At 38.9% G+C, this 26,880-nt stretch overlaps 1 protein-coding gene across 1 annotated transcript in view; it reads right to left on the reverse strand.

The window, feature by feature from the left end:
- LOC150077293 (lipase maturation factor 2-like) overlaps positions 1-26,880 on the reverse strand; it is a 378,351-nt gene that overhangs the window by 243,880 nt on the left and 107,591 nt on the right. The gene's annotated exons all lie outside the window — the stretch shown is intronic.

Genomic DNA, 26,880 nt, shown 5'->3' on the forward strand with positions numbered 1-26,880 from the left:
AAATCTCTGAATCTGTGGGATGACCAGCCCAGAAAAATTCTATCCTGGCTGTGTAGGAATCTCCTTATCCTGGGGGACACTTCTATAACCCAATTAAGTCGACCGCGAGTCCGTGCATTGGTGGAAAATTGAATTTTCATCTCCTTAATGGCTTCTTCTTTGTTCATGGATTCAAAGAGATTTCTGTTATATACTTCCTCCAGTAGGTCAACTTTCTGGATTGAGCCATCTACATCAAACACAATTAAACTTGGTCCCCTGAGTTTAGGGGTTTCAAAGGTAAGAGTTAGATCTTCAGCTGTGCCGCAAGACTTGATCTGTTCTAGATCTGACTTAGTGGCTGCTTCCAATATTATCCCTTTGTCGCGAATTTTGCGAATGTTTTTGATTTGGAGATTGTCTAATTTTGGTTTTATCTTCTTTAGGACGGTGTCCTTCACTCCATCGCTATCTGGGATGTCGCACCCTTCTCTAGCTTTTATAATCAGCATATGCTTGTTCTGTGTGGTGGGGATCTGAGGTAGTTTGAGCATGGCAGCATAAGACAACTGGTGCCGAGTATCCTCATCAGAAGCTTGGTTGGAAGGTAGCCCGGTATTCAGAGCTGATATAGTTGGATTTTTAGTTACTTTAGATAGAGTTTTATTAGTTTGTTGGAGTTGGGCATTGGTGGCCTTCAGCTGTTCATTTTCTATAATGACCTCATATAACTTCTTCTCTAAAGAGCCCCAGCAGCGCGAAATTTGTAATGATACGGCCCTGGTGACGTTGCTGTTTTTGCTACTGAGACAGTATTCCATTTTGCGCCTCAGTTTGTGTATAATTTTCAGGTTGGGAAAATCTTTGCTGAATAAATTCGGCATTTCATCCCATTCCTCTTCATCCTCCCATTGTTTAGGGGGGAGTGAGCCAGATGCGTCTGGTCTTTTGAGAACCTTTTTCTTGAGGGTAGGAAGTCTCTTCGTGGATGCTGCAGGATCACAATCACTGTTCACCCCATTAAAATCAGCATCGTCGCCGCCGGGAGAGTTGCCCGCGGCAGGTATGCCGTGTTCATTTGCCGCGGAAGCCTGTTGTTTCGCGGTCCGAATTTTGTTTTTAGTCATCGCGATCGAGGAGGGAACCCCCTCCGAGTTTTCTTCCCCCGAGGACTGGTGCGGTTGCTTGCAGGAACGCAGTGAAGCTCTACGATGTGCATTTACTTTTCCAGCCATTATGCAGAGCTATAAGCAGCAGATGACAAATCAAGCATTAATTGGGGAAGGGTAGTCAGTTTACTGTTCTGCAGTAGAGTTGTAGGAAGAACAATAACTTTTAAGTCAATTGGGTTAACTACAGGTGGTCGCGGGCGGGCAACCACTGCCGAAGGCAATATAGCGACCAAAAAGCTACCTTCACACCAGTGACCTTCAGCCGGTCAAGACAATGGCAGTAGTTTGCTTCGGCTTTAACAAAATTGTTCAAACACAAATTAAAATTAAAAGTTACTTATCTGCTATAAGTCCAGTGCCTCCATGACCCGTATGATTGGAAAGCATTTGGCGTCCACTATAAGATGATATCTATCATATTGGGTAATAATCTAGATTTTTTACTAAATTTAAGTTACTTTAGAGAGCACAATTTACCATCAACTTGTACTACCGGCCACCTGGCGGTCTTTTTTTTCAACAATCACATTTGTCATTAAGAATCCATGCAAAAAAGGTGACATGTCTCTTTGTAGGATGTTTGCAGGTCTATCATGTCCTGCAATCTATTTTTGTAGCCAGTAAGATTTCAACTGTGTACATAATGCAATTGTCTTAATTCTCACATCTGAACAAACTTGCTTTTTCAAAAAGTCCCTGTTATTACAGACAGCCTCATAAGATTAACTGGCTACTTCATTAAAAGAAGAGACTGCTATGATGAGTAACCAGTCCCTCATCAGATTGCAAGTGGTTTCTAGTGATAAAACTCTGACAAAACAGTTAAAGAAGTTGCTCAATGTGAGCTGCTATGCAGTATATGAAATCTAAGTTTTCAAAGTAGTAACATAACAAAAGCTTGTCTGAATGTTATCTCTGAAGATAACATTCAGAATCTCTGAAGATAGCACTGTTCCATCTTTTAAACAAATGGCCGTAAACCTTTTAGTAAGATCAACTGTTTTGAAAATAGGGTGACACCAGAGCAGCTTGTTAAAAAAACAAGTTTGTTTGTAGTGAGAATCAAGACCACTGCATTTTCTATGCACTTAAAATCCTGCTGGCAGCATAAATAGATGAAAGGACAAGCTAGTGCTGTAAAAACATTTTATTTTTCTGAGGATATGTAACTTTGGCCATATTTTAACTTTTAATTTCTCTCTTTTAAAGTTATTCTTATTCAGTAAACTTTGTAATTTAGCATGATCTAATCTTGCAAAGTGAGGTGGTAACTGGTTTGATGTCACTTAAAACAGTTGAGAGCAAAGAGACAGAAATGGCTACTGTGATTAGATCTGGAAAAAAAGTATGCTTGATTAATCTCATCCATAAACAGAAACTAGGGAGAAAAATAAGAGCCTGCTCAAGGTCACTCACTTGTCTTTCCACTGCATTCTAATGTTATGGACGAGAAGGTCTTGTGAGTGACTGAGCTGATGCTGTTTTTTCCCATTGCAATAGTTATAATGGCGGCAGAAATGAAAGTTGGCAATTTCAGTGAGATGCGATTCCAAAAGCTGTTCAACCTCAAATCTGGCACCCTTGGGGATTGAGAGGTGCCATATTTTAAAGGAGTTTACTGCAAGTGATAACTGTTAGTTTTAACACCATATTTAATAAATTTTGATAGGGTTTTAGAAAACATACCTGCTGAAATAATTGTCTTTTCTGCAATTTTATGAAGTGTGGAAGAATGCAACACCATTCAAATAGACTGAAAAAGCTGGTATTAAATATCAGATGAACCTGCTAAGCCCATTCCATCTCCTCTTGAATTTACTTCAGAAACACTCACAGTTCAAAATTAAATGCTAAACCTGAAAACTGAAGTCAAATAAAAGATAAATACCCATAAAAAAATTGCAGAATTTCATCTGCTAGGATTCCATCCTGCCAGATTTTAATATCTTAGTGAACAAAGAAGACAGCATCTCAATTGCTCTCAACTAGTGCTTTGGAAAAAATTATATAATTGAGGATACCATCAAGGTTTATTAGGAATTGTAGTGTCCAAGATAGGATCCTGATAGATGTGGGGGGGGGATATTTATGTTTAATTTGCATTTAATAACTATTTGGAGTATATAACTTCATCCCTGTACAGCAGTACATGCTAGTGGGGTAGATAAAATAAGTACGAATCTGAATAACAAGTACACAGTACTTGTTATTCAGAGTGAAATGAATACAATTAATTAAATACAGCACAATATATACATACAAAAGTAAATTATAGTACAATTTATACAATAAATATAAAAATGATGACTAGTGGAGCCGTGGCACATGAGGCTGCCCAGAAGTCCATCAGCTGGTAAGTTTACTGAAAAATGGCAGTTCTGTAGGTCTTAATTAGCACATAGTTCCTTAATATCTATGCCCAGACAGCTCACAAGATTTACTGCATTGGACAGAAACATCTGATGCAGGCTTCTGAGCTGGTCATAGTTGGAGCACAGCAGTATTGCCTCAGTTCCGTGTGCTATCCTTTCGCTGCGAGGCAGAGAAGTAATTCCCGAAAGGTTTGGTGCATCCATTCTGAACGTAAGCAGTTTTGCCAATGTACTGTTAGTTAGTCCTGATTACAAATGATTCCCAGGGGTTCTAGTAAAGGTAATACAGTAAACCCCCGCTATTCGCAGGGGTTACGTTCCTGAGAAATGTCGCAAATATCGAAAACGCGAATACTGAGTTATGGCTCCCATAATAATAAAGGGGTTCCGTTCCAAAGTATGAAATAAATAATAAAAAGTCTAAAATTTTCTCTATGTATGTATTATATGTACCTTCATAATATGACTATGTACATAGACAGTACATAGTGAAATGCAAGCATATGGCATCGAAATGAAAATAAGAAACAATTTAATATGAAATGCAATATTTATTAGAAATTTCAAACAAATCTTTCAAACTAGTGCCTTTGCTAGCAAAAAAACTTATCCCGCCAGTGTTATCAGCAGTTTCGCTAAAGTGTTGATAAAGGAGTTTTGCCTTTTCACGAATAATGAGTGAACTTAACGGAATTTTATTTTGAGTTCGGTCTTCTATCCACAGATTTAAAGCCTTTTCCATTTTTTTTAACATCACGAATTTAACATCACGAGTTACAGAGCAAATTTTTGAAGCAATTAGCGCGTTTTCACGGACACTACGATGGATTTCCGATTTTTTGTTTGATCGTACCGTCGACTCATTGATTTTATAATGTTTTGCCACTGAGGAGACACTTTCACCATTAGAAATTTTATCTAATAACTCAATTTTATTTGCTAATGTCATCACCTTCTTTGATATTTTCACATTTCTCTTGTTATTCATAGCCATATTTTTTGTAGGGGTTAGAAAGAACTTTTCCACAATAAAGTCACTTTCTTCCGTTAACACACTCGAAAAAGTCTGTTTTACACTGCAAAACGGTAGATTTATCATTTTTTTATGCATATCAATTTATAAATTTATAAATTTATTCAATTTATAAGCATATAAATTAAAAGAAAACGACGAAAGCTTCCATGACAAGTGCATAACACATACTGAACAAGGATTAGCAAGAAACATCCACGCTCGCGATTTTGTCACCCCTCTCCTCCCACCCACTGAGCGCTGTTTTGACCGGGAAAGATAATTTTAGCCACGCCCATGTTTTTTTATGGCGGAAAATATTCACGGCGCTTTAAAATTCACATTTTTTAGGCTTCATTTTATATTAAATCGGCGATCGCGAATAGCAGGGGTTTACTGTATATAGCAGTAACCTCCGTAATCAAGAAGACCTCGCCATAACTGAAGTTGACACATACAAGGCATTTGCGCAGCTGGCCCAGGACCTCTTCACAAGGAGAAGGACGCTCCCACAGCCTCAACCACTGCAGTAAACAACCATGCCGTGCAGGCCAGCAGAATGTCTACACAACCACAGAAACCTTCCCAGATACTACCATGCAAAAGGGCTCAGAGAAAAGATTGCAGCACATTGCTGCCACCTAGCCGTATAGCGATCTGGGCTGGCAACCTTGACCAGCCTGCTTTCACTCCTATTCCTTGGCAGGAGGGGAGATGGCTCGCTGTCTTCTCCTCCTCCTGCCATCCCCCTTTCCCTCTGGTGGGGCATGGGCATGCCCCACTGACTGCAGGGGCCATCTACCCTATCGGCCCCTTACTTCTCTTTCTTCTCCCCAGCCTTCAGTCTCCCTACCCTTCTCTTTGACTATACACCGCGAAAGCCCCACGCATCCAAATTTAAATTAGCACCAAAATTATTGCCCGCCCATTAGGCCTCTAGAACTTGTCATTTTAGCATACAATCACATGGTAATTTCGGGGAACAAACCCCACATACTAACTTAATAGCGAATTTGCAATTATACCACCGCGATTATCTATTTTTTTTTTTTTTTTTTTTTTTCTATAGGACCCAGCCGCTGAAATCCCAGGAAATTAGGCAGCGGGACCTGCCAGAGTATAATAAATTTCAAGGTACACCTGGCCAGCCTCCTCATTGGCATAGTACGGACGTCGGGTCTCATCAGGGGCTCGACGGCCAATAGGCCAGAAGAACAATGGGCACAACATACTACACAACACATGATCCACACACTTTTAAATCTCTGGTCTTGACAGAGTACTGTCCCTCGATACAGCGAACACTCGCGGAGATGGGAGAAATTCCTGGTGCCGTTTGACCCTCAACATACTTTGTATATAGCAGTGCTTCTTAAACTAGGGGTTGCATAAAAACTGGGGGGGGGGGGAATAATTAAAAAAAAATTGATCTCCATAGATTTGCAGTGTCAAGCATAGGCCACAGAAATAAAAACAGATATTAACCACATTAACAAATTGAATACATTATAGTAGGTATCAAGACAGGCTCATACAAGTTCAAACACATTCAGCAAGCTTTTAACCAAGTGCATACGAGTTCGCTGTCAACCTGTCCATGCATAAAACGTGCTAGCACTATCAGAATGAGCCAGCTAGCGCTCAAAACACCACCTTGCCCAACGTGCCGACATATCAACAGGTTACAAATCTTTCCTTGTATGCACTATCACAAAATCAAATTTCATTTTTATCCAAAGGATTAAATTATTATTCACCACCTTGCAAGCTACCTAAAACACAATTCATAATAGACATTGAATTTGGTCTTCATAATGTTCCACAAAAAGATTTATTTATTCAACAAGGGATCCTTATCCAAAGGATTAAATTATTATTTACCACCTTGCAAGCTACCTAAAACACAATTCATAATAGACATTGAATTTGGTCTTCATAATGTTCCACAAAAAGATTTATTCAACAAGGGGGTAAAAAACATAAAAGACAAGCAACTTTCTAAACTGAATAGACATTAAAATTCAGCTTTATGTGAACTTCAGGAAAATAAGGACATTAATATTCAGAGAGCGGATAAAGGAGATACAGTTGTAATACTCGACAAAACTGATTATATGGGGTGTTCTACGTAAAACCGGCCCACCTCATACTGATGTGATATTCATTTTTGACCAACTCCCACGCTAAATTGTTCAAAGAATGAATTTTAGCCAAATCATTTCAGTTTGTTTCTCAATATACAGTTGGCATTTGGTGCTCGTAAGTGGCACTTGTGTGTGAAAGTATCATCAAGAATGCCACATTCTGTGCAAGAAAGGATTTGTATAGTGGAAGCTTATGTATGTACTATCTCTTTTAGGAAAAACAGGAATTGTTTTCTGAGAAATTTCCTATTGCTACCATCCCAGCTAAGAGTACTTGCAAGAATAATTCAGTGTTTACTTGCAAAATGGTGGACAACAGGTTCCGTTGTAAACGCACTGAGAAATAGTCTACTCTCTGTTAGGACTCCAGAGGTGGTGTCGAACATTCAAAAGAGAATTTTAGCTAACCTTGGAAAACTTATCAGGAAACTGTCACAACTGGAGGGAAACCAATTTCTTGTTTTCATGTACTTCATTACCTGAAATTGAAACCCTATCGTGTGATGTGTGTCCAAGAATTACTGCCACCTGATGCAGCAAAATGTCTAAATAATTGTGAGTGGCTCCTTAACAAGATTGCAGACAGTGAACTTTATCCACTGCTTTATTTCATGAGTGATGAGCATGGTTCCATCTTTCAGGTCATGTGAATTCTCATAACACTATATACTGCATGCTGAAAGTTCTAACAACTTACATCAGAAACTGCTTCACGACCAGAAAATTGGGGTATGGTGTGCGTCTGCCCAATATTTTTTGACACTACAGTGAACAGAGCAGTTTATCTTTAGATTTTTGAGAACTTCTACACTAAGTTAACAGAACACAAGTGTGAAAACTGTTACTTTCAACAGGATGGCACCACACATCTCATGAATCACTGGCCCGTGTTCATGACAGTTTCACAGAGGAACGCACAGTCAGCAAAGGATTGCAGCCATCACGTTCCCAGATTTGGCTTAGTGTGACTATTACCCATGGGGATATTTGAAAGGAAGAATTTATGAGCACAACCCCCACACAAGAAATGAACTGAAGGCCAGCATCCAAAAGAAATAGAGGCTATCGATGTCACTGTTTTGCATCGGGTCACCTTGAATATGATTACACATGCATAAAAGTGTGTGTATAGATGCACAAGGACATCATTTCCAGCATCTCTTATAACTGTGTGTACATTCAGAGACAATAAATAAATTTACTTTTGACTAAGTTTTTTTTTGTGTTTATCTCATTTTGCTCCTGTCTAGATTTTTATAATTATTTTGCTAGTGGCTGGGGCTGGTTTTACGTGAAATACCCTGTATAAATAAGTTAGATTCAATTATATCAGACACCTCCATTAATCTTGAAGTAGATCCAGGACTATTTACCAATTTGGTCAATCAGTACAATATAACATTAAACATGTATCAAAAAAAAAAAAAAATGACTATATCAACATGTCTCAGTTAAAGGAATTGAAGGCCAAAACATACATTTCTGCCCTTTTCAGTCAGGTAAAACTGCATAAGACCAGATTTCTTATTTGGCCCATTGTTTCTTACAGAAACTCAGCATTTTCATCCTTAGCCACACATGTTTATAGTATTATAAAACCCTTTAGATACAATTTGGGATAAAAAACTGCAATACATTATTCAATAAACTTAAGGACTGTAGACATGCCAATAATGATAATTTATTCCCATTAGATGTTAACTCGTCATATAGCAATGTAAACATTGAATATACATTAGTTTTTCTTTGGGATATGTTAAATAATAACTCTATACCGATTAATTATTTGAAGCTTCCTATTAAGGAAATTTTTCACTTAATTACACTTTTAGTTGAGGTAAACTAAAAGTGTCATCTTTTGAGACAAAGTATACAAACAAAATTTTGGTTTGCCAATGGGATTGAGTCTAAGTGGCTTAATATCGGAGGTCCTTCGCTCAACGACTGAGCATATACACTTGACATCTTTTCTACCCCGTATCACATACTTTGGGAGGTATTTAGACGATGTTCTGGCTATTACTGATAGTAGCACTACTCAAAACATTTTACATTCGTTTAATAATATTCATCCTGAACTCAATTTTACATTGGAAAGGTAAAATACATATACTAAGTCAATCAATTTTCTAAATTTCACGCTTACTTGGGATGCGAATAAAATCAAATTAATGTCTATCGTAAACCAACAAACATCTGTATGCTTCTATATTATAACATCTACCACCCATTCACCTACAAAAGATCTATTATCTTCAATCAGTTTCTCAATGACTATTAATATTCAATAACGGAATCTGCTTTAGACTCAGAAATACAGATATTAAGCAGCAGATTTGTAAACAGAGGTTACCCTCTAGCTACAATAAACCGAATCAGGGTACAAGCTAAGGATAGGATAGGATAGGAGAGGATACAAAAAACTACACCAACCAACCAACCAACCAACCAACCAACAATAGTAACATCAAAAAATACTTTATTTCTGTCCCATACATTGAGTAGTGGCACAAGCAGCTTAACAGATTCTTTAAAGATACCAATTTAAGATTCTTGCCAGACCAATACAGAAATTGCATGCTATACTGAACAATCGCTCGGTCCTTTCCTCTTCCGTGACACAAAATGACCTGGTTTACATTTCTTGCAGTGATTCCAATTTGTCTTATCAAGGATCTATGCAATTCCCGCTGAACATTCAAGTAAAACAACATGCGTCCTCAGCGCGTGCTTCTCGTTCAGCAGCATCAGAATTAGCCTTCCATGCCGTACTATAAATTTTTATTTAACAAGGCCAAAATACTTAGTGTCTAACGTAATTATACCAGACTTAAATGTAGAAATGATCGAAACTAAATTGCATGAGAATTCTATTAACATTTGTTGTCCATATCTAATCTCCGATTTATGGTCTTTTGCGCTCATGCGCGGAGACAAATAATGGCCTTTCACGTGCATGCAGGAGGACAAAATCTCTATTTAAGATTCAAGCTCATATACTCTGTAATTTCCATTCCTGCAATAACGACATTCAGCCAAAAAGCACTGTGCTTTAGGAAGGAAATCTTTTTTCAAAATTTACGTTAAACTTTTAAATTAATTTCATTTAATTTTTTAATTGTTTTCAATTGATTTTTTACTGTAATCATTTTGCGTTAAATCTTTTATTTGTTTTAATTTCTGGAGAGTATCATATGGAAGTGTTCTACGTATCATATTGAGGTATATTTCTTTTATAAGCATTAGAGGCATACTATACCTTTACAAAAACAAAACCCTTCCCTTTACCCTTGATAGTCGTTACATCTTTAAGTAAATCCCACATCAGTACACTGTGATCATTGTCACATAGTGGCTATTTTATCTGCAAATTCTAAATGCATCAAAAATCACTGCTGATAATCAGATCAAGAATATTACTCCCTCTGGTTGAGCTTCGAACATGTTGCTGAAAAAAAACAATCCTCCAATAAATCCACAAAGTCGGTCACTAGCATGCAAGTGACCGACCACAAGTTCCACTCAATATCTGGAAAGTTAACATCACCCATTACAATACATTCTGATTTACTAGCCCATTCTATTTCCCTGCACAACTGTTCATTGTACTCATCAGATTCATTGGCCTATAACATGCTCCTACTCTCATTTTCCCTTTCCCAGTGTTTATGTCAGTCACACCAAACAAACTCAACATTGTACTTTCCACCCATGTCAACTGGATGCACTTCCTTAGATTTTGTGTGTTTCTTAACTAACAGCATTAGCGTTAGTAGAGGCATACGATGCAATAAAGCAAGCTTATGTAGCATCAGCCAAAAAAAAACACCACTCCATTAATTTCAAATGCCTGTCCAGCTCAGCTTTAAATTTATTCAGGCTATTAGCTTCCACACCAACAGATGGAAGCCTGTTCCACTAATCAACTACCCACTGGCTAAAGGCAAATTTCCACACCTCAATTCTACAACTATCTTTCCTCAAGGTTCTCCCCTCAGGTTAGTCTGAGCAAAGGGGAAGAATCCCATCAGCATTCAGCTTGCTCAACCCATTCAAGGCCTTATACACCTCAATCAGATCACGTCACAGGTGTCTACTCGCCAGGCGCTGCAATTTGCAATACTACCACTTTGCTTACTGGAGGCTTGAAGTGGTGGAACCCATGTTTAGTCTCTAGAGCTAAGTTCTGGTCAACCCCTCCCTATCTCTTCCATCGCACAGTATGACTGATGACTTTTGAGGTTATGATGAACATTGTACCGAGATCCAATATTCCTTACATTTCAAGAGTACAACTCTAAAACGGTGTTCGCAGGCCAGCAGCTAGTTAGTACACTGGACCGAACCTATTGGTAACTCTGTAGGAGGCTTCCGGATCAGCTAGTGTATAATCTTGCTACCTCTACTCTGCCAGATAGTGACTGGAGGGAGTCCGAATAGTGTGTATGCGCGGAGAATTGTCGAGGCCACATTATGTCAAGGATCTGCGTATATTCTTATCACGTGTAAGCCATATCCAAAAATTGCATTACTTCATACACCATGTCCCACCCACTTTTTCTTACTATTGAATACACCATGAATTGTCAAACTAATAGAGCAAGCTTATCTGCGAAAAGATCTAAACCTCCCAAGCACTTCCTAATTCATTTCACAAATATACGTGGTCTTAATTCTAATCTCAACAATATCCATTTCCACTTGCAGTCTGCCAAACCCCAAGTACTTTTTCTGACGGAATCTCAGTTATCTGTGATTCAACTACTGCTCATCTCAGTTGCCCAAATTATTCACTGTATGATTCCTTTCACCTCAAAAGGTGGTACTTGTGCATATGTCCGTTCTGATATTCTCTGTCAGAGATTTGGCAATTAGAATCCCCTCTTTTTGATGTTCTCTGGCTTAAAATCTCTCTACCTCATTATGTCAAATTCATATGTTGTCTCTACCATTCTCCCACCTCCATTAATCACTTGGATCTCTTTAACTTCCTCTCTTTGCAACTTAACTTTCTGCAGTCCAACTTTTCTAACAATGAGGTAATTTTCCTCGGTGATTTTAAATGTTCACAACTCCAGCTGGCTTCCGTTTTCTAATCACACCAACCCAGCTGGTCGAGATGCTCAGGCTTTCACAATTACTAATGACATTGCACAGATTGTTCATTTACCTACAAGAATACCGGACAATCCTAATCATACAGCCAATACACTTGATTTTTTTTTTTTTCTCACAAACAACCCTTCTAGGTACACGGTCGAAGTGAGAGGTCCTTTAGGCACTTCAGATAACAACTTGGTGATTTTCTCTTCTCCAATGGAACCTTTATCTCATGGCTATTCCAAACCTCGTGTTGTTTGGCATTACAAGAATGCAATATGGGATGACCTGCGAGACTTCTTTTCTTCTTTTCCTTGGTCGGATTACTGTTTCAAAACTTCTGATGTCAACGTTTGCTCAGATCATGTCAGTGAAATTATTCTTGAAGGAATGGAATCCTTTATCCCACACTCCACTTTAAAATCTCGTCCTTTATCTAAACCTTGGTTTTCCAATAAGTCTGCTAAGGCTGTTCAAGAGAACAATGTTGCATATCGTAATTGGCTTGTTTCTAATTCTTCAGTTTCATTTTCTGCCTACACCAAAGCTCGCAACAATTGTAAATCAGTTATTAATCAATCCAAACTAGAGTTTGAGCAGGCTAAGAATAGAAAACTTGCTTCTTGCCCTAATGGTAGCCGAGCATCCTGGTCTCTTGCCAAAGCTATTGGCCGCAACTTTTGCCCTTCTCTGCACCTACCTCTGTCCAAACCAGATGGTTCTGTTGGTACTTCAGCCAAGGATAAAGCTGACCTGCTAGCATACCATTCTTCTTCCAACTCATGTATTAATGATCTTGGTAAAACACCTCCCACCATTCCCAACACGCTCCATTCAATGCCTCCTGTGGTCTTCCGTCAAAAAGATGTCAGAAGGCTTTTGATGAATCTTGATGTTAAGAAAGCTTCAGGTCCCGATGGTATTTCTCCACTTGTTCTCAAAACCTGTGCTCCTGAAATTACTCCTATTCTTTACCGACTTTTTTCACTTTCTTATTCCAAAGGTATTTTTCCTTCTGCTTGGAAATTTGTTCATATCCAGCCAGTTCCTAAAAAGGGTGATAAATCTCTCCCATCCAATTATCGTCCCACTGCAATTATTTCTACTCTTTCTAAAGTAATGGAGGAATCAATTAACTGCCAACTCAAACTATGTAGAAACCTTCCTTCTGATTAACGATTGCCAGTATGGATTCCGTCAGTGTCAATCCACTGGTGATATTCTGGCTTATGTTACCCATTTATGGACTAATTCGATGGAAAGGTTCGGTGAAATACAAGTAGTTGCTCTTGACATCTGAAAGGCTTTCGTTTGTGTTTGGCATAAAGGTCTTCTAAACAAGCTTCCATCTTATGCTTTGCCAACTGTTTATAGTAATTGGTTATCCAGTTTTCTCTCTGATCGCTCACTGAGGGTGATGGTAGATGGCTCCCTGTCTTCTAACTTCCTCCACTAATGCTGGTGTCCCCCAAGGTTCAGTTCTTTCCCCCCACTCTTTTTCTCTTGTATATTAATCACCTTCTTCCATTAACTGGAAATCCTATCCATAGTTTTGCCGATGACAGAACATTGCATTCCACTTTCCATTTTGAGAAACCTTGTCCTGCTCAATTAGCTTCAACTTCTCGAAAATCTGCTACCAATTCCTTAAATGCCGATCTTCAGGTAATTCTCCAGTGGGGCAAAGACAACTTAGTTGATTTCAACCCTTCTAAAACTCAGTCTTGTCTTATATCTCGCAAAAAGGATTCTTCTGCTCCTATGCTTATCTTTAGTGACACTCCAATTTCTAGGCAAAATGATATCTCATTTGGGCTTTACCCTGACTTCCAATCTCTCTTGGCACAAGCACATTACAAATATTATTTCCTCTGCATCTAAAAAACTTGGTTTTCTCTTTAGCTCTCGGCATTACCTTTCTTCCAAACAGCTGCTCACTCTGTATAAATCGCAAATCCACCCTGCAAGGGAATATTGTTCCCACATCTGGGGTGGTGCCCCCAAAAACTCTCTCAGGCTTCTTGATTCCATTCAGAAGAGGGCAGTTAGGCTAATTAATGATTCACCTTTAACAAAGTCTCTCCACTCGCTGTCTCACAGACGTACTGTTTCTGCTGCATGCCTCTTCTACAGATACTTCCATGGGCACTGATCTTCTGAATTGGCTTCTATAATTCCCGCTCTCTCTTTCAAAACAGTCCAAACATTTGTCGCCACCAGCCAACATCCATTTACTGTCCAACTTCAAACTCACAGAACTAACTTTCCATCTTCCTCATTTATTCATTGAAACTGTCGTTTACTGGAACAACCTTCCTTCATACCTATTTCCTGAAAATTAGTCTACAGAAGTTCAAGTCCAATGTCAACAAATATCTTCTTTCATCTTCTCAACCTCCAACCCAAGCATGGTACTAAGTACTATAGGTTCTAATACCTCTCATGTTTGGGGTTTACATAAAAAAAAAAAAAAAAAAACCATTACCTGCCCTGGAAGCCGGTCTGCATTGCTCAGAAAACTTCATATCTGACTGCACAATTATTCCCAAGTCTTTCTCATTTTCTACAACCTTAAGTGTAGTACCACACAGTTGGTACGTTTCTCTGGGATTACTTCAATCCATATGCAGTACTTTGCATTTGTCAAGATTAAATTTCAGTTGCCACTACTCAACTCATCTGCTCAAATTTTCTAGATCCTGTTGCAGTCGCACACTGCCATTAACAACCCTGCCAACCTTTGTATCATCTGCAAACTGACACTAAGCTTGATATACCTTCATCAATACCATTGTTAAATATAAAAAAGAACAGTGGACCGAACACCAAATCCTGTGGGACTCCACTAACAACATTAGTCCATGAAGAGCAGCACCCATTTATTAGCACCCTCTGTCTTCTCCCACTCAACCATCCTTTTATCCATTATAGCAACTTACCCTTAATACAATTCTGCTCCAATTTGCACAATAGTCTTCCATGTGCAACAGTGTCAAAAGCTTTCCTGAAATCCAAGTATATGATTCAAAATTATTTTTTGCATCCAGTTCCTTTGTAACCACATCATAATAACCAATCAAATTTGTCAGACAAGACTTTCCCTTAACAAACCAATGCTGTGTCTGAATTATTGCTGCAGTCTTGTCTAGATGATCCTGCATTGAATCTTTAACCAGCGACTCCATTATTTTACCCAGAACAGAAGTTAAACTAAGCGGTCTGTTAATTACTCGTGTCACTCTTCGATTCCCCCTTTGTGAATTGGGGTCACATCTGCACATCTCCAGTCTGTGGGTACCCCCCCTGAGTCCAAGAAAGCTCTCATAATTATGGCTAAGGGTTTGGTTACTTCCTTTGCAGCCTCCTTTAATATAACTGGATAGATCCTATGTACTCCTGGTGCCTTTGTGTTTATCTTCAACAATTTTTCCTCCACTTTACTCTCAGTTATTACAAGATTCTCTAGCTTACTGCCAGACCAGAGTTGAATACACCTCTGGCATTCCCCTCGCTGAATAACTCCTAATGTGTGAATGTATATGCAAAATATCATTTAGTTTGTTAGCTACCTGAGCAGGATCATCAACAGTTGACCCATCGATATCAAGTGGACCAATCTGATTCATCCCCTTCCTTCCAGAGTTTACGTAAGTAAAGAACTCTTTGCTGTTTTTCTTTGAATCCCTTGCCAAAGATTTCTCGTAATCTGCTTTCGCCTGCCTAACCTCCTTTGTAATTTGGTTACAGATCAACTTGTATCTATCATAGGCTTCTGTGTCACGTGTTAATTTGTATGTATTCCATGCATTTTTGTTCTCTGCCATATGCCTCATTAGTTCAGACATACATTTAGGCCTAAACCTTGAACAATATTTCTTAATTGGAATGTAAAGCCTAGCAGCTTCCAAGATAAGTTCTTCGAATGCTTCCCATTTTGATTTTGCTGTTGGTAACATCATCAGTTGGTCCCACTGTATAGAATTTAAATACTGTCTCAGTCCATCGTAGTCGCCTTTACGAAAGCAATAACCCTTTCCTTTACCCCTAATGGTAGTTACCTCTTTGAGTAAATCCCACTTCAGCACACTGATCACTGCCACATAGTGGTTCATTTATCTGCAGATTCTAAATACATGAAGAATCACTACTTATAATCAAATCAATTTTCTACATCAGCATGTTCGGGAGGCAACTCTAGTTGCCTCCCGAACATGCTGATGTAGAAAACAATCATCCAATAAATCCACAAAAGCCTTGCTAGTGTGTGAGTGACCAGCCCCCAAATTCCAGTCAATAAGTGGAAAATTAAAATCCCCCATTATAAGACTCTCTGATTTACTGGCCCACTATATTTCCCTGTACAGTTTCTTATTATACTCAAAGAGTCATTAGGCCTATAACACACTCCTACTCTCAATTTTGATCTCCCAATGCTTATGTCACACCAAACTGACTTCACACTGCACTGTCCAGCGATGTTGACTGGCTTCACTTTCTTGGATTTTATGTGTTTCTTAAGTAATAGCACTGTCCAGCGATGTTTGCGTTTTCTGGGTGCGAGGTTTGCCTGTGCAGACGTGGCTCCTTGAAGCTCTTGGAACAGAGAAGTTTTTGCTGATTTATTTTCTGATTTATTAGCTTAAATTGTCATATTAACTTATTTTCTAGAGTAGCTTTATATTCCTAGTTACGATACTTAGTTTAAAGTTTACCTTAGACAGAGATTTTGTAGGTATTACTTAGTATCGGTAACGGTATCAAATCCACGTGTTACAAATTGAAAGAGAGGTCTTTTTTTTAACCAAATTTAGTCGATTTATTAACCAATTGTTATATCAAATTATCTTCTATAAGTAGATTATAGACCTAGTCAGGATCCTTAGTTTATTCTAAATTGAGATAGCGAGATTTGGAAGCTAATCAATACTTACGAGTCCGTAGAAGTACCGTTTGAGAATTCCCGCCATTTTTACACGATAGCATAAGCTTAGTGTAGTATAGTGCATAATATAATATTGTCAATTAATCAGTAAATCTATTAATCTTGATAAACTTTATTGTCAATTAAATTGTATTTTTAACTCTATATATATGTATAATGACTTAATCGTAACAAATAATTAATACATAACTATAGTGGTACACGTGATACGGAAGTTGTATAAAGGGAACTCGTAGAAAACACTAGATACCGAAAAAAAATATATATAACATAACTGTTTTGGGATATAACTTAAGGATTTAATTTTTGTTTTGAAATTTTATTGAATTAAATCGGAATCATGACTCTGACCAGAGCAGCAATGCAAAAGGCTCAAGCTAATGGGAGTGCTGTGGTTCAGGGGAGAACTGAGGGAGGCAGTTGCCCTCTGAATCAGTCTTTTAAAATGCATTGTTTGCTTGATGTTTGCGGAGCAGTCGGGTATGGGACATGATACTGCCAAGGGGGATGTCTTTGTGTGTGCACGATGTAAGGAGTGCAAGGAAATCAGGCGACAACTCAGCGTTGTTATGGGCCTTTATGAGAGCTTGAAGGACAGGGTGGATGCCCTCGAAGGAAATAAATTGAGGGGGGCCCATCAAGCTCTCAGCTGCCCACATCAACGCCAGAGCTTGCACTTGGTCATCAGGCCCCTAGGCAGAATGCGCTGGTCCCACAGGAACTAGTAGTTGTTGGTGACTCTATTGTCAAGGAAACGGGGAACATGCTTTGTAAAAAGGATAGGTGGAATAGAACCAGGGTATGTCTGCCAGGGGCAAAGGTTGATGACGTTGTAGAGCGGATATCATCTTTTAAGGGCAGAAAAGGTGATATAGTTGTACACGTTGGCACTAATGATATTAAGAGTAGGAGACCGGAGGAATTACTTAGCAAGTACAGGTCACTGTTGAAAAAAAGCCGTGAATTAGGGTTGAATTTGAAAGTGTCTGCAATTCTGCCCAGACACGATAGGAGGGAGTATATGATGAGAGCCTTGTCGATCAATTCGGCCCTGGAGGGATTGTGCAAGGCTCAAGGGGTAGAATTTTTTTCAGCATGGACTGTACTTGTTAACAGGAGAGATTGCTTCTACAGGGATGGGATACACTTAAATAGAAAGGGTGCAAGAATTTTTGCTGATGCTGTCGAAGCAGTGTTAGGTGGGTCGGAAAACTGCTAGTTGGGGTGGGATACAAGGACTAATAGATTAACAGTAGCCACTGGCAAAGGTGAAAGTGATTCCTGCACTGCTTCTATTGGAATGAGCCGAAGCCTGGAAAATAAGATGCAGGATATTTCAGAGACTGCTGGGAGTCATTGCGGTACAAGTAAACATGGGTTGTGTTAGGGTAGCTAAGAATAGAAACAGGTGCATGTATACCTGAGTGTACCCAATGCTAGGAGTTTGGTAAATAAGTTTGATGAATTTGAGGTATTGCTCAAAACATCAAAGGCAGATATTGTTGGGATATCAGAGACGTGGTGTCACACAGATTTAAGTAATGCGGAACTGGAATTTGGGGAATACAATGTGTATAGAAAGGATAGACAGGACAGGAGGGGAGGAGGGGTTATGCTATTAGTTAAGAAACACATAAAGTCCAAGGAAGTGAAGCCAGTCAACATCGATGGACAGGGCAGTGTCGAGTCAGTTTGGTGTGACATAAGCATAGGGAAATCAAAATTGAGAGTAGGAGTGTGCTATAGGCCTAATGACTCTGATGAGTATAATAAGATATTGTACAGGGAAATAGAGTGGGCCAGTAAATCAGAGAGTCTTATAATGGGGGATTTTAATTTCCCAGATATTGACTGGAATTTGTGGATTGGTCACTCGCACACTAGCAAGGCTTTTGTGGATTTACTGGATGATTGTTTTCTACATCAGCATGTTTGTGAGGCAACAAGAGGGAGCAATACTCTTGATCTGATTATCAGTAGTGATTCTTCATGCATTAAGAATCTGCAGATAAATGAACCACTATGTGGCAGTGATCAGTGTGTTGAAGTGGGATTTACTCAAAGAGGTAACTACCATCAGAGGTAAAGGGAAGGGTTTTTGTTTTCGTAAAGGCGACTATGATGGTCTGAGACAGTATTTAAATTCTATACAGTGGGACCAACTGATGATGCTACCAACAGCAAACTCAAAATGGGAAGCATTCAAGGAACTAATCTTGGAGGCTACCAGGCTTTACATACCAACTAAGAAATATTATTCAAGGTTTAGGCCTAAATTGTTGTCAGATGAACTAATGAGACATGTGGCAGAGAAGAAAAATGCATGGGATACATACAAATTAATGGGTGACATGGAAGCCTATGATAGATATAAGTTGGTCTGTAACCAAGTCACAAAGGAGATTAGGCAGGCAAAGGCAGACTACGAAAAATGCTTGGCAAAGGATGCAAAGAAAAACAGAAAAGAGTTCTTTACATATTTAAACTCAAGAAGGAAAGGGAAGAATCAGCATAGTCCACTGGATATTGATGGTTCAACAGTTGAGGATCATGCTCAGGTGGCTAACAATCTAAACGAGTATTTTGCATCTACAGTCACGCATGAGGAGTTATTCAGGAAGGAGAATGATGTAGGTAAAGTAAACATTGGCAGTGAGCTGGTTGATTTTGTAATAACTGAGAGGAAAGTGGAGGAGAGATTGTTGAGGATAAACAAAGAAAAGGCACCTGGGGTGGATGGGATCTATCCAGTTATATTAAAGGAGGCAGCAAAGGAAGTAAGCAAACCCCTAGCCATAATTATGAGAGCTTCTTTGGACTCAGGGGAGGTACCCATAGACTGGAGATGTGCAAATGTAACCCCAATTCACAAAGGAGGATCAAAGGCTGACAAGTAACTATAGACCTGTTAGTTTAACTTCTGTTCCAGGTAAATTAATGGAGGCACTGGTTAAAGAAGCACTGCAGGATCATCTAGACAAGAATTCAGTTATAGCTCAGACGCAGCATGGTTTTGTTAAGGGCAGGTCTTGCCTGACCAATTTGATTGGATACTATGATGTAGTCACAAAAGAACTGGACGCAGGGAATAACTTTGATATTATATATTTGGATCTTAGAAAGGCTTTTGATACTGTTGCATATGGAAGACTGCTGCACAAATTGGAGCAGTGTGGCATTGGAGGCAAATTGCTGCTATGGATAAGGGGATGGTTGAGTGGCAGAAGACAGAGAGTGGTAATCAATGGACACTGCTCAACGTGGACTAATGTTATTAGTGGAGTTCCTCAGGGTTCAGTGTTGGGTCCGTTGTTGTTTTTGTTGTTTATGAATGATATTGATGATGGGATATCAAGTTTAATGTCCAAGTTTGCAGATGATACAAAGGTTGGCAGGATTGTTAAGGACACTACTGACGCTATGCTGCTACAACAGGATCTGGAAAGGTTGAACAGATGGGCTGAGAGGTGGCAAATGAAGTTTAACATTGACAAATGTAAAGTACTACATATGGGAAACAGTAACCCCAGAGCAACGTATCAACTCTGCAGTACTACACTGACAGTGGTGGAGAATGAAAAGGACCTGGGGGTAATTGTGCAGGCAGATATGAAGTTCTCTGAGCAGTGCAGACGAGCTGCAAGAGTAGCTCATGGTGTCTTGTCAATGATATACAGGAATTTTTCTAGCAGGGATAAGGAGGTGATTATTCCCTTGTATAAGGCAATGGTTAGGCCACATCTTGAGTACTGTATACAGGTCTGGAGGCCTCATTTCAAGAAGAATGTAGAGCTGCTGGAACGGGTACAGAGAAGGGCAACAAGATTAGTGAATGGAACAAAGGGTTGCTCTTACGAAGAAAGACTTAAGTTTTGCAAATTACAGAGTCTGGAGACTAGGCACCGGCGAGGTGATCTGATAGAGGTGTATAAGGCTTTGAATGGTTTGAGCATGCTCAATGCCAATGGGATTCTTCATCTTGCTCAGAATAATCACCTCAGAGGGCATAAACTCAAATTGAGGAAGGACAGATGTCGGATAGATGTGCGGAAATTTGCCTTTGGCCAGCAGGTGGTTGGTTGGTGGAACCGACTTCCATCATTTGTTGTTGAAGTTGATAGCCTAAACAAATTTAAAGCTCAACTGGACAGGTATTTCGAACGAACGGAGGGGTGAAATGGGAGTGGTGTGTGTTTTTTTTTTTTTGGCTGATGCTGAATAAGCTTGCTTTCTTGCATCATATGCCTCTACTAATGCTAATGCTAACACACTCCTACTCTCAATTTTGATCTCCTAATGCTTATGTCACACCAAACTGAATCGACACTGCACTGTCCAGCGATGTTGACTGGCTTCACTTTCTTGGATTTTGTGTGTTTCTTAAGTAATAGCATAACCCCTCCTCCCTTCCTATCCTGTCTATCCACTATGTACACATTGTACTCCCCAAATTCCAGTTCTGCATTCCTTATATCTGTGTGACACCACGTCTGTGATATCCCAACAATATCTGCCTTTGATGTTTTGAGCAATACCTCAAATTCATCAAATTTATTTACTAAACTCCTAGCATTGGTGTACATGCAAGTATACATGCACCTGTTTCTATTCTTAGCTACCCTAACACAACCCATGTGTTTACTTGTACTGCAATGACTCCCAGCAGTCTCTGAAATATCCTGCATCTTGTTTTTCAGGCTTCTGCTCATTCCAATAGAAGCAGTGCAAGAATCTCTTTCACCTCTGCCAGTGGCTACTGTTAATCTATTAGTCTTTGTCTCTCCCCCCCCCAAGCTAGCAGTTTTCCGACCCACCTAACACAGCCTTGACAGCATCAGCAAATATTCTTGCACCCTTTCTATTTAAGTTTATCACATCCCTGTAGAAGCAGTCTCTCCTGTTAACAAGTACAGTCCAGGGTGAAAAATATTCTACCCCTTGAGCCTTGCACAATCTTTCCAGGGCCGAATTGATTGACAAGGCTCTCATCATATACTCCCTCCTATCGTGTCTGGGCGGAATTGCAGACACTTTCAAATTCAACCCTAATTCACGGCTTTTTTTCAACAGTGACCTGTACTTGTTAAGTAATTCTACCGGTCTCCTACTCTTGATATAATTAGTGTCAACGTGCACAACTATATCATCTTTTGTGCCCTTTTGACGTGTCATTATTTACATGCATTCCTATTAAGCATGGAATTTATTGTGTGAGAATGCATTGAGTAACGATGTCTCTTTGGTTAACAGATCGCCTTTAAGTATAAAGGAAATTTGTTCAGGTGTTGAACTTTGTCTGGCCAGCACCACTATGGTGTTTAAAGGAATCATGTACAAACAGGTTCACGGGACAGCCATGGGTTCTCCCATTAATGCCATCGTGGCCAATCTGGCCATGGAAAAGTTAGAAAGTAGAGTATTTGATGATTTCCAGTTTCCCATGAAGAAATGGAAGAGGTACGTTGGTGATACTTTTACCGTGGTCCAAAAGGGGAGAGAGGAGGATGCACTTCATTGGCTTAATAGCTTCTCCCAATTTATACAGTTTACCTCAGAGGTGGAGACAGGTGGCACCCTTGCATTTTTGGATGTATTGATCTCTAAGGATGGGCCTTGGGCTAAAAACTTTGGTTTTTTAAAAACCTATGTGTATAGGTCAATACACCCACTATAGTTCAGCACAAGCTGGACAACAAGATTGGTGTGGTAAGAGTTCTAGTAGATAGAGAAATGTCACACTGTACTACGTCTGAGGATAAAGAATGTGAAATCAAATGGGTCACAGCAGACCTTAGAAAATGCGGATACCACCAGAGGATCGAGGACAGTGTCCAGCTGTAGGGAACCGTTTGTTCCTGTGGCTACAGCTTACATTCCTTACTATCCGGGCCTTACTGAGCGGTTAACCAGAATTTTAAGGGGGTTTCAAAACACACTGTGTGCAGCTTCCCGGGCGGAGGTTGCACACAGTTGTGTCCCAGGTAAAAGATCCAATTGCAAAGGACCTTAGTAGTGGAGTTGTTTACAGAATAAAATGCCCGGATTGTGGGGAATGCTATGTGGGCGAAACAAAACAGAGGTTAAAGGATCGTGTGGGGGAGCATTTAAATGCTATAAAACCGCTCATTATAATAAGTCTGCTGTGGCCGAGCATTAATGGGAGAGGCAGCATCAAATCTCCACAGAGGATGCGGTTATTGTGGATCGAGCGCATGGATTCTGGGACCGTAAATGTCTCGAGAGCCTGCGAATCTGTTCATCCAACAACAACACCATGAATAGGGACAGGGGTATGCATTTGCATCCCCTATTTGAAACTATTGTCCTAAGTACGGATGAACGGTTTTGCTTTTCGCGCTCCCGAGCTATTTCCGCTTCCAGTTCTGACCATGTGCCGATGGAAACACGTGGTGAAATACCATGAGCCTGTTATATCTAAGGAAGTGTTGCCAGAAGATTTACTATTGTTGAGGAAGGAAGCTGATGCTTCCGAAGGCTACAGGTTTTATCGCTTTTAATCCAGTTTATTTTAAGTAATTTTATCACAATGATTTTATTACAGTTTTAATTCTTATATAGTGTATTTTAGCAGTTTTATTTTATACATTAAATTTTATTGTAAATTTATTTTAATTTGTAAATTCTAATCACAGAAAAGAGCCATTTTAATTAATGGTTGGTGTATGAGCTTATTTATCGTCAAGACATCTACCTCTATGGTGGGAAGACAAAAGGTTCTATAGCCCACCTAAAGGAAGTATGTCCCAAAGTTCTTACAATACACTGCAATGTGCACTGACATCATCTGGTGCAAAAAATTAATCCAGTTCTTTATCAATTTCTCGGTATAGTTATTAAAACTATCAATAAAATAGAGTTACATAGCAAATATGATCACCTTTTCAGAAACCTTTGTGTTCATAATGAAGAACAGTATGTGAGGCTTCTTTTACTTACAGAAATCAGATAGCTTTCTGAAGGAAATTGCCTAAACTTTTTTTTATTCGATAATCAGTTTTTTAGAAAGTGAAGGACACAGATTTAGCAAAGGAGATCAGAAAACAAACTTATACTATATGGCTTGGATTTTTCGAAAACTTAATGACGTATCACTTCACGGAGGTTGATCCAGAAAACTGCAGTTTTCTGGATCAACCTTCCTTCATACGTATTTACTGAAAATTACAGTCTACAGAAGTTCAAGTCCAATGTCAACAAATATCTTCTTTCGTCTTCTCAATCTCCAACCCAAGCACGGTACTAAGTACTCATCGTCATCAGCCATTTTCAATCCACTGCAGGATGAAGGCCTCTCCAGCAACTTTCCAGTTCTTTCTGTTTTGAGCACTGGCCATCCATTTACTACTCAAAAACTCATGAATTTCATCTATCCATCTCCGCCTTTGTCTTCCAGGTTTTCTTCTAGCTCCTCTTGGGTACCATTCTGTTATTTTCTTAGTCCATCTGTCATCATGTCTTCGAGTTGTGTCCTGCCCAAGACCATTTTAGTTCTTTAGTTTTGATAAGAATGTCCTTTACTTGAGTTTGCTGCCTAATCCATGTGTTTCTCTTCTTATCTAACAGTCTGATTCCCAATATAATTCGTTCCATTCTTCACTGTGTAGTTCTTAGCTTCTCTTCCATTCTTTTGGTGAGTGCCCAAGTTTCACTTCCATAAGTCATGGTGGGGAGTATACATTGATTCATTATTTTACGTTTCAGACAAACTGGGATATTGCTCTTCAGTATATGACTATATTTCCTGAATGCTATCCATCCAAAATTTATTCTTCTCTTGACTTCCAGCCATTTATCATTATTACAGCTAATAACTTGTCCCAGATAAGTATATGACTCCACCTTTTCAATTACTGCTCCTTCAATCATTATTTCCCTTTCCGTGGCATACTTGTTCATCATTACTTTTGTTTTAGCCATATTCATCTTTAGTCCAAAATCCTTACTAACTGTGCATAACTGATTAAGATTTTCCTCTAATTCTTTGGGATCGTGGCTTATGACCACAATGTCATCTGCAAATCGTAAATGGTTTAGGTACTCTCCGTTCACATTGACTCCTTTCTGCGACCAGTCTAATCTTCTGAAAGCTTCCTCAAGGGCAGCAGTAAACAGCTTCGGAGATATTGTGTCTCCTTGTCGAACTCCTTTCTCGATTTTAAATTTGCTACTGTCTTTGTCTAGTCTAATAAAGGATGCAGCACTCTCATATATTTTCTTCAAAATCATAATATATGGAGTATCTATGCCTTGTCTTTCCAGTGCCTGAAACATTGCCTTATGCTGTATAGAGTCAAATGCCTTTTCATAATCCACAAATGCCAGGCATAATGGTGTTTTATATTCATTTGCTTTCTCCATTAGCTGTGATATTACGTGAAGGTGATCCATAGTTGAGAATCCTGTCCTAAAGCCAGCTTGCTCTTTCGGTTGATTCTCATCAAGTATTCTTTCTAATCTGTTAGTAATGACCCTTGTGAACAACTTGTAGATATGGGATAACAAGCTAATTGGTCTATAATTTCCAATTTCTGATTTATCTCCTTTCTTATGCAGCAAAACTATGATTGCATTATTCCACTGCTTAGGCATCACACCTTTTCTAATGCACTTTGTGAAGAGCCTTGCCAGTTTTTGTGTTATGTCTCTTCCTCCCAATTTTAACAACTCTACAGTAACTTCATCTTCCCCCAGGGCTTTCCGATTCTTCATTTTCTTCAATGCATGTTCTACCTCATCAGGAAGAATATCGGGTATGTCGTATGTGTTGCTACTTTGCAATCCATCTTCACCACTGCTGGTGTCATTCCCTCGCTCCTTGAATAATTCTCTATAGTAGTCTTCTGCTATTTGAATTATGCCTTCTCTGCTGTTTATAAGTACACCATCGCTATTCTTCAGTTTCAGTATCATTTGTCTTTCTGTATTACTAAGTACTATAAGTTCTAATACCTCTCTTGTTTGGGGTTTACATAAAAAAAAAAAAAAAAAGAAACTTCTTGGTTTTCCAAGATCTTATGTGGTTGAAAGTGGTTTTAGTTCAGTAAATAAAATATTAACAAAGGAAAGAAACAGAAATGATATATGTTCAAGAGGAAACATTAGAATCAACTTACTAACATCATACCGAACCTTGAAATTAAGAAGCGTCAGACTTAAGGATCCCACCTAATAAAAGGAGTAAGTACAAAGTATTTTCTTGTTTAAAATTTCATGGGGACGATTAGGAGAAAAAAAAAATGTTGAGAAATGCTGCTCTACCCCCATTCCAGTTTTACCTGCTAGAGCAAAACACTTATTTCATTCACTTTGAATATTCTTTAGGGATCTGAAAACACCTTGATCAGGTCACTCCAGTGGCAAAAATATCATATCAAAAATATCTTGCCCGTAACTGCAGGAGGATCCATTTGCCAATTTTATGTGGGAGTGGGGTTAGAATTTATAGTTTTCTACTGATTCGCTCCCTCAAGGCATCTAATTTACAGCCTCTAGTTCACAGTATTCAAGATGCTCCACCTATAAGGGAAACCCTCAGCAAAACCAATTTAGTTACCTTTCTTGATTTATCTTCCTTCACATTTTTTTTCCCTACTGTTAATAGAGGTTATCATTATCCGAAAATAGGTCAGAATTAAGAACAAAATTATGAAGTACACCGTTTAAAATTAATGGTCCTATGTTTTTTTCTCCAAAAATGCCAAATTAATATGATTAAAGCAAAAGAAGTTAAAAATAAACTTGTGTGCGAAAGGGTTAATTACTTTAACCCTTTCGCGCAAAAGTTTATGGATGCACTGGGGTTACCAATAGTAAGTTTGATGGCAGTGGGCTCTGTGGAGTGAGTTTCCTTGTGAAAAAAAAAAAAAAAAAAAAATTTTCAAACATTGATTTGTTCTTATTTTGACTTGAATGTCCACCCTTAGAGCAAAACTGCCAAAATTCATATCAAATTTAAAAAAAAAAAAGGTTTTTTTTTTTTATGCTGTGACATCCTCTACATCTGCATCTGTTCATCATCTGACCGAATTTCCTCAACTTTTAGAGAAGAAATCTAGAATTTGTGATACTCAAATGGACAACTGAAGAGTTAGACAAAGCGTCTCTAATTTTTGAAATTTACTTTCTGACTGCCACCTAT

This window comes from Mastigoproctus giganteus, chromosome 12 (assembly GCF_048544385.1).
Source record: "Mastigoproctus giganteus isolate SK-2022 chromosome 12, ASM4854438v1, whole genome shotgun sequence".
Lineage (NCBI taxonomy): Eukaryota > Metazoa > Arthropoda > Arachnida > Uropygi > Thelyphonidae > Mastigoproctus > Mastigoproctus giganteus.